The sequence below is a fragment of the Oncorhynchus mykiss genome, chromosome 29 (assembly GCF_057628025.1).
Source record: "Oncorhynchus mykiss isolate SJ-2025 chromosome 29, ASM5762802v1, whole genome shotgun sequence".
In the NCBI taxonomy this organism is placed as follows: Eukaryota; Metazoa; Chordata; class Actinopteri; order Salmoniformes; family Salmonidae; genus Oncorhynchus; species Oncorhynchus mykiss.
In genome coordinates, this window is record NC_143050.1 from 44,338,523 (window position 1) to 44,352,996 (window position 14,474).

Here is a 14,474-nt window from a genome sequence, read left to right on the forward strand (position 1 = left end):
GGATCGGTTTTCTAAGTCCTGCCGTCTCCTCCCTTTGCCCGGTCTCCCTACGGCCCTACAGACTGTGGAGGCCCTGTTTACTCACATCTTCCGGCACTACGGGGTGCCTGAGGATATAGTTTCTGATCGGAGTCCACAGTTCACATCCAGGGTCTGGAGAGCGTTCATGGAACGTCTGGGGGTCTCGATCAGCCTTACCTCGGGGTTTCATCCCGAGAGTAATGGGCAGGTGGAGAGAGTGAACCAGGATGTGGGCAGGTTTCTGCGGTCGTATTGCCAGGATCGGCTGGGGGAGTGGGCAGCGTTCGTGCCCTGGGCCGAGATGGCTCAGAACTCGCTCCGCCACTCCTCCACTAACCTCTCCCCCTTCCAGTGCGTACTGCGGTACCAGCGGGTTCGGTTGCCTTGGCATCAGTCAGACCGAGGCTCCTGCGGTGGACGACTGGTTTTGGCGCGCGGAGGAGACATGGGATGTCACCCATGTTCACCTCCAGCGGGCCGTGGTGCACCAGAAAACCAGTGCAGAACGTCACCGCAGTGAGGCTTCGGTGTTCGTACCGGGGGACCGGGTCTGGCTCTCGCCCCGGAACCTGCCCCTCCGCCTGCCCTGCCGGAATCTAGGTCCGCGGTTTGTGGGGCCATTTAAAGTCCTGAGGAGAGTGAACAAGGTTTTTTATAGGTTACAGCTCCCCTGATTACCGTATTAACCCCTTGTTCCATGTGTCTCTCCTCAGGCCGGTGGTGTTTGGCCCTCTCCAGGCGTCAAGGGCCGCCCTCGCCCTGGAGTGGGCCAACCCGTATGGAGTGAGGGAGACGCGGAAGTCGGGTCCTCTCCTTGTTCGGGCAGCGCTCGGCGGTCTGCGTCGCCGGTCTTCTAGCCATCATCGATCCATTTTTCATTTTCCATGTGTTTTCTTGTTTTTCCTCACACCTCACACCTTGTTTTTCCTCAGACCTCACACAATTCCCTCAATTACTTGTTGCATATTGAACCCTCTGTTCCCCCCCATGTCTTTGTGTGGGATTGTTTATTGTAGTGCCTGTGCACGTTCCCCGTTAGCGCACGGTGGGTTATTTTTGTGCCTTTTTATCTTGTTGTTCTAGATGCCGTTGGTTTTGCATAATAAATCTCCTGTTATCACCCAGTTCTGCTCTCCTGCGCCTGACTTCTCTGCCACCCATTACACACCCGCTACAGTCAGACTTGATTTTTCCTCACAAATGTATCAACCCCTACAAAAATGTTAATTAATTATAATTCTCATTCCCTGTTGCATGATTATTGTCTTACTGTAGCAAACTGAATCAAATTATCCCCAAAGTGATGACATTTCAGATTTACATCTGATAATTTATCACGATGTAGTGAATTCCTTTTTCAAAGTAATCTAGAGGCGAAATTAACTTCACCTATTTAGTCGAGGTGCTGGCTAGCGGAGTAGAACACTTGAAAAAATGAAGGAGAACCGCACACTCTAGGAGCTCAGATGCAATAATTTTTATGTCCAACGTTTTGACAGACAAGTTGTCTTCATCAGGGTATAATGACAAACGCTGTGAGATGACTCATTTATATAGTGTCAAAAGACACACACAGGTGTCTGTAATCATGGCCAGTTGTGGCCTGATATCATTGGTTAATTCTCATATATTAAAATAACATACATAAAACATAAATGGATAACATACAATCATAGATACAATTTGGCTACATAAGCCTACAAACATTTACAATAGCAAAATCCCAATAATCACAAGAATGGCTTCAGATCAAAGTCTACGTTGAGACCGAAGGGAGCAAGGGACTTTAAATTAAAGATCCAGGCAGCCTCTCGTTTTAACAATAAATTGTTGATCGTGTTCGATGCTAATATAACGTAGAGACAAAATCGAGTGGTTTTCTTCCAAGAAATGGGCCGCAACTGGGTAAGTAAAGTTTTTACACCTAATGGTGCTACGATGCTCTGCGATACGTACTTTTAATTTGCTCTTTGTTTTACCCACATCATTTTTACCACAAGGACAAGTTATAAGATAAATAACTGCCTTAGTGGAGCACGTAATAACAACTTTTATTGGGATTTGTTTCCCGGTTTTGGGGGTGTTTGAAGGATCTACATTTATGAGTGCCATTGCATTGAGCACAGCCGTTACATTTGTAATTTCCATCCATCAAAGTAACTTTAGTTAAGAAATGTATATTTTGCGAGGGTAGTTTTAGTGTAGCTTAATTAACTTCTTCCAGAGGGAAGTACATGGTAACTTAATAAACTATACTTCCAGAGATGCTTCTCCACACTGCATTTCATGGGTGCACAATCCATAGGTTAGTCTGTACAGTGCATATACATATGTCCCCAATTAAATTCTGAATTCAAATACATCCCCAGTGTGATTTTTGGGGGTTCAAATGAACTAATAATTGTATTTTGTTAATTTGTATATAATTATAGTTCAATTGTGGCATGTTTTGACTTTTTATCCGTTTGCATCAGTTTCAATTGCAGACTTTTATTTTGAAGGCGAACCGCCGATTCCACTATATGCTAATGTTGCTCACGACACACACGTGCTGCGGATGGTTAGTGTGAACCGTAACATTGCCCCTCTGTGAAACAATACGAAATGTTTCAATTATGTGCTGAAGAGGATAAAGACAGTTACTGTAACAAATTAGGTGAGTAAGGACTTTATACATTATGATGTTCAGAGAAAAAATGCGACTCCTGTGTATGACATCGTAACAGCGTCACCGGGGTGTTGTTTAGGAATCCAACAAAGACTGTCGGTGATAACGTAATTCTACCTTTGTTATAGACACGAAACGACTTTCTATATACACTTAAACTGTCTTTTGTGGCTTGTTGCTTCATTATCAGATTGTGCATTTTGTTGGAGCCATAACACGTGCCATTCAACCGGCACCTGGCACACGCATTTAGACTGTTAGTCTTTTTATGATTTCACAGCGGTTTAATGTTACACCAGTCTAGGTAGGCAATTGTATATCACTTTCCTATAAATCGTTGCAATGTGAATAAAATGTTAGTGACGATAATGAATGATTTCTGGATATACACTTGTTAAATTAATGTCATGGGATGATATTTCAATATGGAATGATTATTTGGAAAAATGTAAAGTAGGCCTTACAACATGTATTGTAAAAAAAAATAATAATAATAACAGCTCAAACAATGGCACACAGAAGCACATATTGAGTGGGCCTTCAAATGCTCACCGGTCTTGGATTATCTGCAGTCTGTAATAGCACATCAGTTGGCAACATGTCATTCTATGCAGTTGCATTTCAGCAAATAATGGATTTGGATAGTGATGGGGGAAGAATGTATACAGTTACATTTTGCGATATTATTTTGGACAGACATATCGATACTTTGACTCCAAGTATCGATTTGTAAGTTAGCGTTAGTTGGCGCTAGTGCCAAAAGCAATATTCTGCTGTCTGTTGGCATTTTACCTGCCCTGGGGGCACCTCAGGTAGGCTACTGTCCAGAACAACATATAGGACTGCCAGGCAGGCCACTTAACATTGTCCACTGAACCTCATGGAGAAAATTATAAATGAAATGTACACATCACATTGATGCCATCAGAACCCTGTATGTGAGTTGGACATCAAGGCTAAATTGGAGTGTTTTTATTTCAGAGAGGTTGAACTGTTCACAAAATTGCTATTTATTCCAAAAGAAATGGCCACCACTACATGTCCCCCCCTCCACCCAATTATAACACCTGAGCATGGATGCCCTGACATAAAATGATGATGACATCTTGTCTCTCTGTGACACTGTCTGTCCCTGGGGCTGGACATCAGCGAGGTCACTGGAATGTTCTGCAGAGTGTTATTTTTGAAGTTACTCACCAGATCATAACAAACACAAACAGCCCTCATGCTAATCCTATGCACTGGACTGTGCTACTGTCTCAGCCTTGGTCTACTTTCAAAACATTGTTGAAGAAAGTCAACATCTCTTTTACAAGGCTGACATAAAGAGGGACACAATGTAATTACCCTGTGTGTAAAAATGTTACAAACAACTTGACCTCTAACTTCTTTGTCGAGTACGTGGTGTTGATTAGGTTGCTAACAAATGGCTTGTTTGTCTGCTACGCACCACCATGTTTGTAAATCAAATGTCATTTGTTTTTAAATGTTGAGTGTCTCAACTGTCCTTGGATCCTCTTGGCAGTGCAAATCACCCTCTGATGAATTTCAGCTACATCACTCAACATCTTAATGCTCTTTTAGAGGGATAGTATTTGTTCCCTATTTTCACAGGGACCATTCTTTAATATTTTCTCTAAGATTTCTCCCTGTAGTTCCAGGTAAAGAGCAGTAATGCCCTTGGAGGAGGTTATTTGGCCTTGACTCAGGGATATAAGTTTGGCTCAGGTTTGGCCCCATAGAAATATAATTATTAGAACTAGCATCTCCAATTAGTGTACCTATCATGGTACATACAAATCGCAGTGGTGACGGGACTTCTAGTAATTATATTTCTATGTTTGGCCCTTTTTCTAATGTATGCCAGTCAACACTGCCTGGACAAAGCAGCCCTGCCTGGACAATGGTAGCTTTGTCTTCAGAAGGTGGGAGCACTGACTCACTGTACCTACATAAGGCTGAGGGTAGGATGTGAAAACCGGCCACCAAATTCTCTTATTTTACTCCTCTCCTCAAAGGCTTACATAAAACAAGCCATACTATTTAACAGACTGGTCATCATCTTTGCTTGTTCTGGATGGAGACCTAAAACAGACTCAGGTAATCTCTTACTGAAATGCATTACCATCCAATGTTCAGCTGGGCATTACTATTCTCCTGTACCCCCATTTCTACACAAGGACTGTTCTGTTAGTGGTATGTTTTCAGATTTCTGTAGCCCAGATGATCAGACTACGTCGATCAATCTACCGGGGAATAACATAAATTAAGATGCAGGAGGGGTGGCAGGTAAGCCTTAAGCTCTCTATCTGCCTACTTAAATACTATGTCAGGCAACTGTCAGGGAAACAATTTGAGTGGTAAATATATGTTGCAGTTCAATCAGGCAAGGCTTCACCATGTGATTATAATTCTGTCTGACATTTTGGAGATAATGTAATATATATATATTACACACACACAGTGGCAATAAAAAGTATGTGAACCCTTTGGAATTACCTGGATTTCTGCATAAATTGGTCATAAAATTTGATCTGACCTTCATCAAAGACACAACAATAGGCACACACAGTGTGCTTAAACCAATAACACACAAATTATTGTATTTTTCTAGTCTATATTGAATACATAATTTAAAAATTCACAGTGTAGGTTGGAAAAAGTATGTGAACCTCAAGGCTAATGACTTCTCCAAAAGATAATTGGAGTCAGGAGTCTGCTAACCTGGAGTCCAATCATTGAGACGAGATTGGAGATGTTGGTTAGTTGCCCTGCCCTATACAAAACACTCACAAAATTTGAGTTTGCTATTCACAAGAAGCATTGCCTGATGTGAACCATGCCTCAAACAAATGAGATCTCAGAAGACCTAAGATTAAGAATTTTTGACTTGCATTAAGCTGGAAAGGGTTACAAAATTATCTCTAAAAGCCTTGATGTTCATCAGTCCATGGTAAGACAAATTGTCTATAAATGGAGAAAGTTAAGCACTGTTGCTACTCTCCCTAGGACTGGCTGTCCTGCAAAGATGACTGCAAGAGCACAGCTCAGAATGCTCAATGAGGTTAAGAATAATTCTAGTATCAGCTAAAGACTTACAGAAATCTCTGGAACATGTTAAAATCGCTGTTGACGAGTCTACGATATGTAAAACACTAAACAAGAATGGTGTTCATGGAAGGACACCACGGTAGAAGCCACTGCTGTCCAAAAAAAACATTGCTGCACATCTGAAGTTCGCAAAAGAGCACCTGGATGTTCCACAGAGCTACTGGCAAAATATTCTGTGGATAGATGAAACTACAGTTGAGTTGTTTGGAAGGAACACAACACTGTGTGGAGAAAAAAAGGCACAGCACACCAACATCAAAACCTCATCCAAACTGTAAAGTATGGTGGAGGGAGCATCATGGTTTGGGGCTGCTTTGCTGCCTCAGGGCCTGGACAGCTTGCGATCATCGACAGAGAACTAAATTCCCAAGTTTAGCAATACTTTTTGCAGGAGAATGTAAGGCTATCTGTCCGTCAATTGAAGGTCAACAGAAGTTGGGTGACGCAACGGGACAACGACCCATAACACAGAAGTAAATCAACAGAATGGCTTCAACATAAGAAGCCTTCTGGAATGGCCCAGTCAGAGTCCTGACCTCAACCCGATTTGAGATGCTGTGGCATGACCTCGAGAGCGGTTCACACCCGACATCACAAGAATATTGCTGAACTAAAACAAGGGTTCACATACTTTTCCCACCCTGCACTATGAATGTTTACACGGTGTGTTCAATAAAGACATAACTCATAATTGTTTGTGTGTTAATAGTTTAAGCAGACTTTGTTTGTCTATTGTTGTGAGTAGATGAAGATCAGATCAAATTGTATGACCAATTTAATCAAACATCCAGATAATTCCAAAGTGTTCACATACTTTTTCTTGACACTACACTACTGGTCAAAAGTTTTAGAACACCTACTTGTTCAGGGTTTTTCTTTATTTGTTCTATTTTCTACATTGTAGAACAATAGTGAAGACATCAAAACTATGAAAGAACACAAATGGAATCATGTAGTAACCAAAAAAAGTGTTGAACATATCAAAAAATATTTTTTTTTGCCTTGATGACAGCTTTGCACACTCTTGGTATTCTCTCAACCAGCTTCACCTGGAGTTCCCATAAATGCTGAGCACTTGGCTGCTTTTCCTTCACTCTGTGGTCTGACTCATCCCAAACCATCTCAATTTGGTTGAGGTCGGGGGATTGTGGATGCCAGGTCATCTGATGCAGCACTCCATCACTCTCCTTCTTGGTCAAATAGCCCTTACACAGCCTGGAGGTGTGTTGGGTCATTGTCCTGTCGAAACACAAATGATAGTCCCACTAAGCCTAAACCAGATGGGATGGCGTATGGCTGCAGAATGGTATGTGGTAGCCATGCTGGTTAAGTGTGCCTTGAATTTGAAATAAATCACAGACCGTGTCACAAGCAAAGCACTCCCATACCATCACACCTCCACATCCGTTCACCTCCTCTGCATCTCACAACGACATGGCGGTTGGAACCAAAAATCTCATTTGGACTCATCAGACCAAAGGACAATTTCCACTGGTCTAATGTCCATTGCAAGTGTTTCTTGGCCCAAGCGACTTTCTTCTTATTATTGGTGTCATTTAGCAGTGGTTTCTTGGCAGCAATTCGACCATGAATGACTGATTCATCAGTCTCCACTGAACAGTTGATGTTGAGATGTGTCTGTTACTCTGAAGCATTTATTTGGGCTGCAATTTCTAAGGCCTCTAACTCTAATGAATGTATAGTCTGCAGCAGAGGTAACTCTGGGTCTTCCATTCCTGCGGCGGTCCTCATGAGAGCCAGTTTCATCATAGCGCTTGATGGTAGTGAAAGATGGCGTCGAGCCCCAGCCAAGGGCATTTGAACTGATTCCAGAGGCCGACCCAAAACAACGCAGCCGGAGAAGATAGAGACTGGAGCGGTCTTCTAGTCAGACTTCGGCGGCGCACACACCACCCACCACTTTCGAGTATATTACTCGCTAATGTCCAGTCCCTAAATAACAAGGTAACAACAAAATCAGATAACAACAAAATCAGGACAAGGGTTGATTTCTAGATTGACATCAGGGATTTTAACATACTCTGTTTCACGGAAGCATGGCTCTTTCGAGATATGCTGTCGGAGTCGGTACAGCCACCTGGATTCTCAGTGCTTCGCGCCGACAGGAATAAACATCTCTACGGGAAGAAGGGCAGGGGTGTATGTTTCATGATTGATGACTCATGGTGTAATTGTATAAACATACAGAAACTCAAGTCCTTTTTGTTCACCTGACCTACAGTTCCTCACAATCAAATGCCGACCGTATTATCTCCCAAGAGAATTCTCTTCGGTTATTGTAACAGCTGTGTATATCCCCCCTCAAGCCGATACCACAACGGCCCTCAAGGAACTTCACTGGACTTTATGCAAACTAGAAACCATATATCCTAAGGCTGCATTTATTGTAGCTGGGGATTTTAACAAAGCAAATTTGAGAACAAGGCTACCTAAGATCTATCAGCATGTCGACTGTAGCACACGCGCTGGGAAAAACTCGAACACTGTTACTCTGACTTCCACAATGCTCACCCGCCCTTGTTTCAGAAAATCTGACAATTTTTCTCCTCCCTTCCTATAAGTTGAAACTCAAACAGGAAGTACCCGTGTTAAGGACTATTCAATGCAAGGCTGACCAGTCGGAATCCACGCTTGGAGATTGTTTTGATCACGCGGACTGGGATAGGTTCCAGGTAGCCTCAGAGAATAATATCGACGTATGCGCTGATTCAGTGAGTGAGTTTATAAGGAAGTGTATAGGAGTTGTTGTACCCACTATTATTAAAACCTACCCTAACCAGAAACCGTGGATAGATGGCAGCATTTTCACACAACTGAAAGCGCGTACCACTGCATTTAACCATGGCAAGGCGACTGGAAATATGGCCAAACTGTGTAGTTATTCCCTCTGGAAGGCAATCAAACAAGCATAATGTCTGTATAGAGACAAAGTGTAGTCGCAATTCAACTGCTTATACATGACTTATGTGGCAGGGTCTACAGACAATCACGGACCACAAAAGGAAAACCAGCCACTTCATGGACACTGACATCTTGTTTCCAGACAAACGAAACACCTTCTTTGCCCGCTTTGAGGATAATACAGTGCCACCGACGCGGCCCTCCACCAAGCACTGTGGGTTCTCCCTCCCTGTGGCCGTCGTGATTAAGACATTTAAACATGTTAACCCTCGCAAGGCTTCTGGCCCAGACGGCATCCCTATCCACGTCCTCCGAGCATGCACAGACCAGCTGGCTGGTGTGTTTACGGACATATTCAATCTCCACCTATCCCAGTCTGCTGTCCCCACATGCTTCAAGATGGCCACCATTGTTCTGTACCCAAGAATGCAAAGGTAACTGAATTAAATGACTATCGCCCCATAGCACTCACTTCTGTCATCATGAAGTGCTTTGAGAGACTAGTCAAGGATCATATCACCTCTATCTTACCTGTCACCCTAGACCCACTTCAATTTGCTTACTGCCCAAATAGGTCCACAGATAACGCAATCGCCGTCACATTGCACACTGCCCTATCCCATTGGGACAAGAGGAATACCTATGCAAGAATGCTGTTCATTGACTACAGCATTCAACACCATAGTACCCTTCAAGATCATCATTGAGCTTGAGGCCCTGCGTCTCAACTAAGGATGCCCGATATATTTCTAAAAATGCCAGCATCGGCCCAATGTCTAGTTTAACACCAATGTGCAAAACCAATGTCAAAGCTGACGTGCATACTTAATATAAACATAGGTAGATTATGTAATGACGCCACAAAAATACAGCGCTACACAGAACAAAAGCAGAAAAATACCAAGCGCACACGTCCAACAACTGAACAAGTTGTCATTTGAAAGAGTAAGACATTTTCAGCAAGACAACTCAAAGGCCACATCCATTAACGCCAAGATAATGGAATTCATTGACCTTGACAATCAACTGTTCTCTGTCATGGATGATGTTGGCTTTCGCCGACTGGTCAAGCACCTCGAGCCTCGGGAAAACACACTACCAAGTAGGTGCTATTTTGCAGATGTTGGAGTTAAATAGTATTGTTGAAACGCACATCTATGAGCTACTTGCTATGGGCATCACTGCTTTTAGCTTCACAACTGACATTTGGACCAGCGATGTCAGCCCCATGAGCATGCTGAGTCTGACAGCACAGTGGGTCGACGAGGATTTCGTACTGAGGAAAACTGTATTGCATGCTCTAGAATGTGCTGGTCCTCATACCGCTGCTGCCATTTCAATGGCATTTGAGAACATGTTTGAAACTTGGAAACATGAACATACCCCTAGCTCCATTTGAACAGCTGACTCGAGAAATAAGCTAATCAACTGCGTCTGCAGCAGACATGATACCCTCTGTCATGGTATTGAGACGCCTGCTCCACAAAACTGCCGACACAGAGAACTTGCAAAAGTTCTCAAGGCTGTGAACAAGTGATTCGTGCCATTCTCTCTGAGCCTCTTTACTCTGTCACCACCATGGTCAATGCTAGGTACAAGGACCTTTTACTTCAATGCACACAAGGAACAGGGTTTACGTGAAATGTTAGACACAGCTGGACAAGATGAAAACGGACACAGTGACAGTGCGAACCGAGGAAGAAAGGCCACGGACAGACACAGCTGAAACTTCACTGCTTGACATGTATAATGAAATCCTGGTTGAGACTGAACAAATGAACAACAAAACAGCACAGCAAGTAAGTGAAAGAAATAGGTTTTGATTATGCTTTACTGGTAATGGGGACATACGTAAATGCCAACAAAATAACTTTTTGGTCAGTGTGTGAGTGTTTCAACTATTTCATTGTACTAGAATGCTTAAATGGCCGATAAAATGTTAAATATTGGTATCGGTTTTTATTTGGCAAGGAAATATTCAGATATTGGTACCGGACAAAAATGTCATATCGGTGCATCCCTAGTCTCAACCCCGCCCTGTGCAATTAGGTCCTGGACTTCCTGACGGGCTGCCCGCAGGTGGTGAAGGTAGGAAACAACATCTTCACGTCGCTGATCCTGGGGCCCCAACAGGGTGCATGCTCAGCCCTCTTCTGTACTCCCTGTTCACCCATGACTGCGTGGCCATGCACACCTTCAACTCAATCAAGTTTGCAGATGACACAACAGTAGTAGGCTTGATTACCAACAATGACGAGACCGCCTAAAGGGAGGAGGTGAGGGCTCTCGGAGTGTGGTGTCAGGAAATTAACCTCACTCAATGTCAGAAAAATGAAGGAGATGATCGTGGACTTCAGGAAACAGCAGAGAGAGCATCCTCCTATCCACATCGACAGGACAGCAGTGGAGAAGGTGGAAAGTTTTTTTTAAATTCCTCGGCGTACACATCACTGACAAACTGAAATGGTCCACCCACACAGACCGTGGGGTGAAGAAGGCACAACTGCGCCTCTTCAACCTCAGGAGAATGAAGAAGTTTGGCATGTCACCTAAAACCCTCACAAACTTTAACAGATGCACATTTGAGAGCATCCTGTCGGGCTGTATCACCGCCTGGTACGGCAACTGCATTGCCCACAACCGCAGGGCTCTCTTGAGGATGGTGTGGTCTGCACAACGCATCACCGGGGGCAAACTACCTGCCCTCCAGGACACCTAAGGCACCCGATGTCACAGGAAGGCCAAAAAGATCATAAGGACAACAACCACCTGAGCCACTGCCTGTTCATCCTGCTACCATCCAGAAGGCGAGGTCAGTGCAGGTGCATCAAAGCTGAGACCGAGAGACTGAAAAACAGCTTCTATCTCAAGGTCATCAGATGTGTTAAATAGCCATCACTAGCACAGAGAGGCTGCTGCCTACATAATACTTTAAATCATTAGCCACTTTAATAATGCCACTTTAATAATATTGACATATCTTGCATTACTCATCTCATACTGTATTCTATACTATCTATTGCATCTTAGCCTATTCCGCTCATTCATTGCTCATCCATATACAGTGGGGCAAAAAAGTATTTAGTCAGCCACCATTTGTGCGAGTTCTCCTACTTAAAAAGATGAGAGGCCTGTAATTTTCATCATAGGTACACTTCAACTATGACAGACAAAATTAGAAAAAAATCCAGAAAATTACATTGTAGGATTTTTAATAAATGTATTTGCAAATTATGATGGAAAAAAACTTTTGTTATTGACCAAATACTTAATCTCAATACTTTGTTATATACCCTTTGTTGGAAATGAGAGGTCAAACGTTTTCTGTAAGTCTTCACAAGGTTTTCACACACTGTTGCTGGTATTTTGGCCCATTCCTCCATGCAGATCTCCTCTAGAGCAGTGATGTTTTGGGGCTGTTGCTGGGCAACACGGACTTTCAACTCCCTCCAAAGATTTTCTATGGGGTTGAGATCTGGAGACTGGCTAGGCCACTCCAGGACCTTGAAATGCTTCTTACGAAGCCACTCCTTCGTTGACTGGGCGGTGTGTTTGGGATCATTGTCATGCTGAAAGACCCAGCCACGTTTCATCTTCAATGCCCTTGCTGATGGTAGGCTCTGTTAATTTGGTTCCAGCTCTCTGCATGTCATTCACTAGGTCCCCCAGTGTGGTTCTTGGATTTTTGCTCACCATTCTTGTGATCATTTTGACCCCACGGGGTGAGATCTTGCGTGGAGCTCCAGATCGAGTGAGATTATCAGTGGTCTTGTATGTCTTCCATTTCCTAATAATTGCTCCCACAGTTGATTTCTTCAAACCAAGCTCCCACAGTTGATTTCTTCAAACCAAGCTTGCAGATTGTCTTCCCAGCTTGGTGCAGGTCTACAATTTTGTTTCTGGTGTCCTTTGACAGCTCTTTGGTCTTGGCCATAGTGGAGTTTGGAGTGTGACTGTTTGAGGTTGTGGACAGGTGTCTTTTATACTGATAACAAGTTCAAACAGGTGCCATTAATACAGGTAACGAGTGGAGGACAGAGGAGCCTGTTAAAGAAGAAGTTACAGGTCGATGAGAGCCAGAAATCTTGCTTGTTTGTAGGTGACCAAATACTTATTTTCCACCATAATTTGCAAATAAATAAATTAAAAATCCTACAATGTGATTTTCTGGATTTTATTTTCTCATTTTGTCTGTCATAGTTGAAGTGTACCTATGATGAAAATTAAAGGCCTCATCTTTTTAAGTGGGATAACTTGCACACTTGGTGGCTGACTAAATACTTTTTTGCCCCACTGTATTTATATATTCTTATTCCATTCCTTTTCTTAGATCTGTGTGTATTAGGTATTTGTTGTGGAATTGTTAGATATTACTTGTTAGATATTGCTGCACTGTCAGAACTAGAAGCACAAGCATTTTGTTACACATGGTTATCAGATGTTATTGCGAGTGTATGTGACCAATAAAATTAGATTTGGTTTTTGCTACTGCACTTGAAACTTTCAAAGTTCTTGACATTTTTGGTATTGACTGATCTTCCTGTCTTAAAGTAATGATGGACTGTTGTTTCTCTTTGCTTATTTGAGCTGTTTTGCCATAATATGAACGTAGCCCTATTTGGTAAAATACTATCTTCTGTATTCCCCCCTACCTTGTCACAACACAACTGATTGGCTCAAACGCATGAAGCGTCAAAAATTAACTTTTTAAGAAGGCACACTTGTTAATTGAAATGCATTCCAGGTGACCACCTCATGACGCTGGTTGAGAGAATTCCAAGTGTGCAAAGCTGTCATCAATGCAAAAGCTATTTGAAGAATCTCTTTTTTTGATTACTACATGATTCCTTATGTGTTATTTCATAGTTTTGATGTCTTTACTATTATTCTACAATGTAGAAAATTGTAAAAATTAAGAAAAACCCTTGAATGAGTAGCTATTCTAAAACTTTTCACCGGTAGTGTAACTCCAGCAGAAAGAGATACATTATTTTGTTTGTACTGTTGTTGGATGGATATGTTTAATACCCCAGGGGCAAACGGGAATGATTTATCAAGCTGCCGTATAGTGATCCATGTGAACTGCCTTTACAGTGTCAGATCTGCCAGATAGTGCGCAGCTAGGTACACTGTGAACTGAGCAGCTGTGCAACGGCCTGTTTGAGTCACCCAGTAGGCTGGCACACATTATTCATTATGCTCAGACGGAATTGTAGAAGTCATGCCACCACGACTTGAAATTTGTGCAAACAAAGACTTCATTTGATAGGTTACTTGGTTCGTGCTACAGAGGGGAGGGGGTGGGGGTGGAGGGAGGGAGGGAGGGGGGAATGGACAGCGTAGAGAGAGAAACAAACATTTTTTTCGGTCTCAGTCGGAGTGTTTAAACTAGACTTCTGACAAACTGGGAGCTACTGTAAGAGTGGGCAGCGATCCAAAGAAATAGAGTGACTTAAGATGGCTTCTTCTGACTGGTTTGGACTGGATGAGGCTCTTTTGTGAGCTTCCATTGACCACACTCCCTTATTCTCTTCCTGTTAGTTCGTGCAGGTAGAAGGGGAGGTGCACATGGAGAGAGGGAGCTAGAAACTAAAGTCTACACCCAGTCCACCCCAGCTGACCTCACACATACAAAAAGAAAACGGGAAATCTCTTAGATTAGATAGCTGATGTCTGAAATTTGTCTGTGATACTGGAAGGGGTTGTTCTGCTGGGGGTAGGCACTCTAAGCTTCACTATGATCTCAGTTTGA

At 42.9% G+C, this 14,474-nt stretch overlaps 1 protein-coding gene across 2 annotated transcripts in view; it reads left to right on the forward strand.

Annotated features, from left to right (window-relative positions):
• The first annotated feature begins 2,524 nt into the window (after positions 1-2,524).
• LOC110509497 (volume-regulated anion channel subunit LRRC8A) overlaps positions 2,525-14,474 on the forward strand; it is a 79,417-nt gene continuing 67,467 nt past the window's right edge. Inside the window, exon 1 of one of the 2 annotated variants that reach the window (XM_021590392.3) lies at positions 2,525-2,677. The gene's annotated coding sequence lies outside the window, so the exon portion shown is untranslated. The remainder of the gene's footprint in view (positions 2,678-14,474) is intronic. The other variant, XM_036967221.2, reaches the window with a different exon arrangement.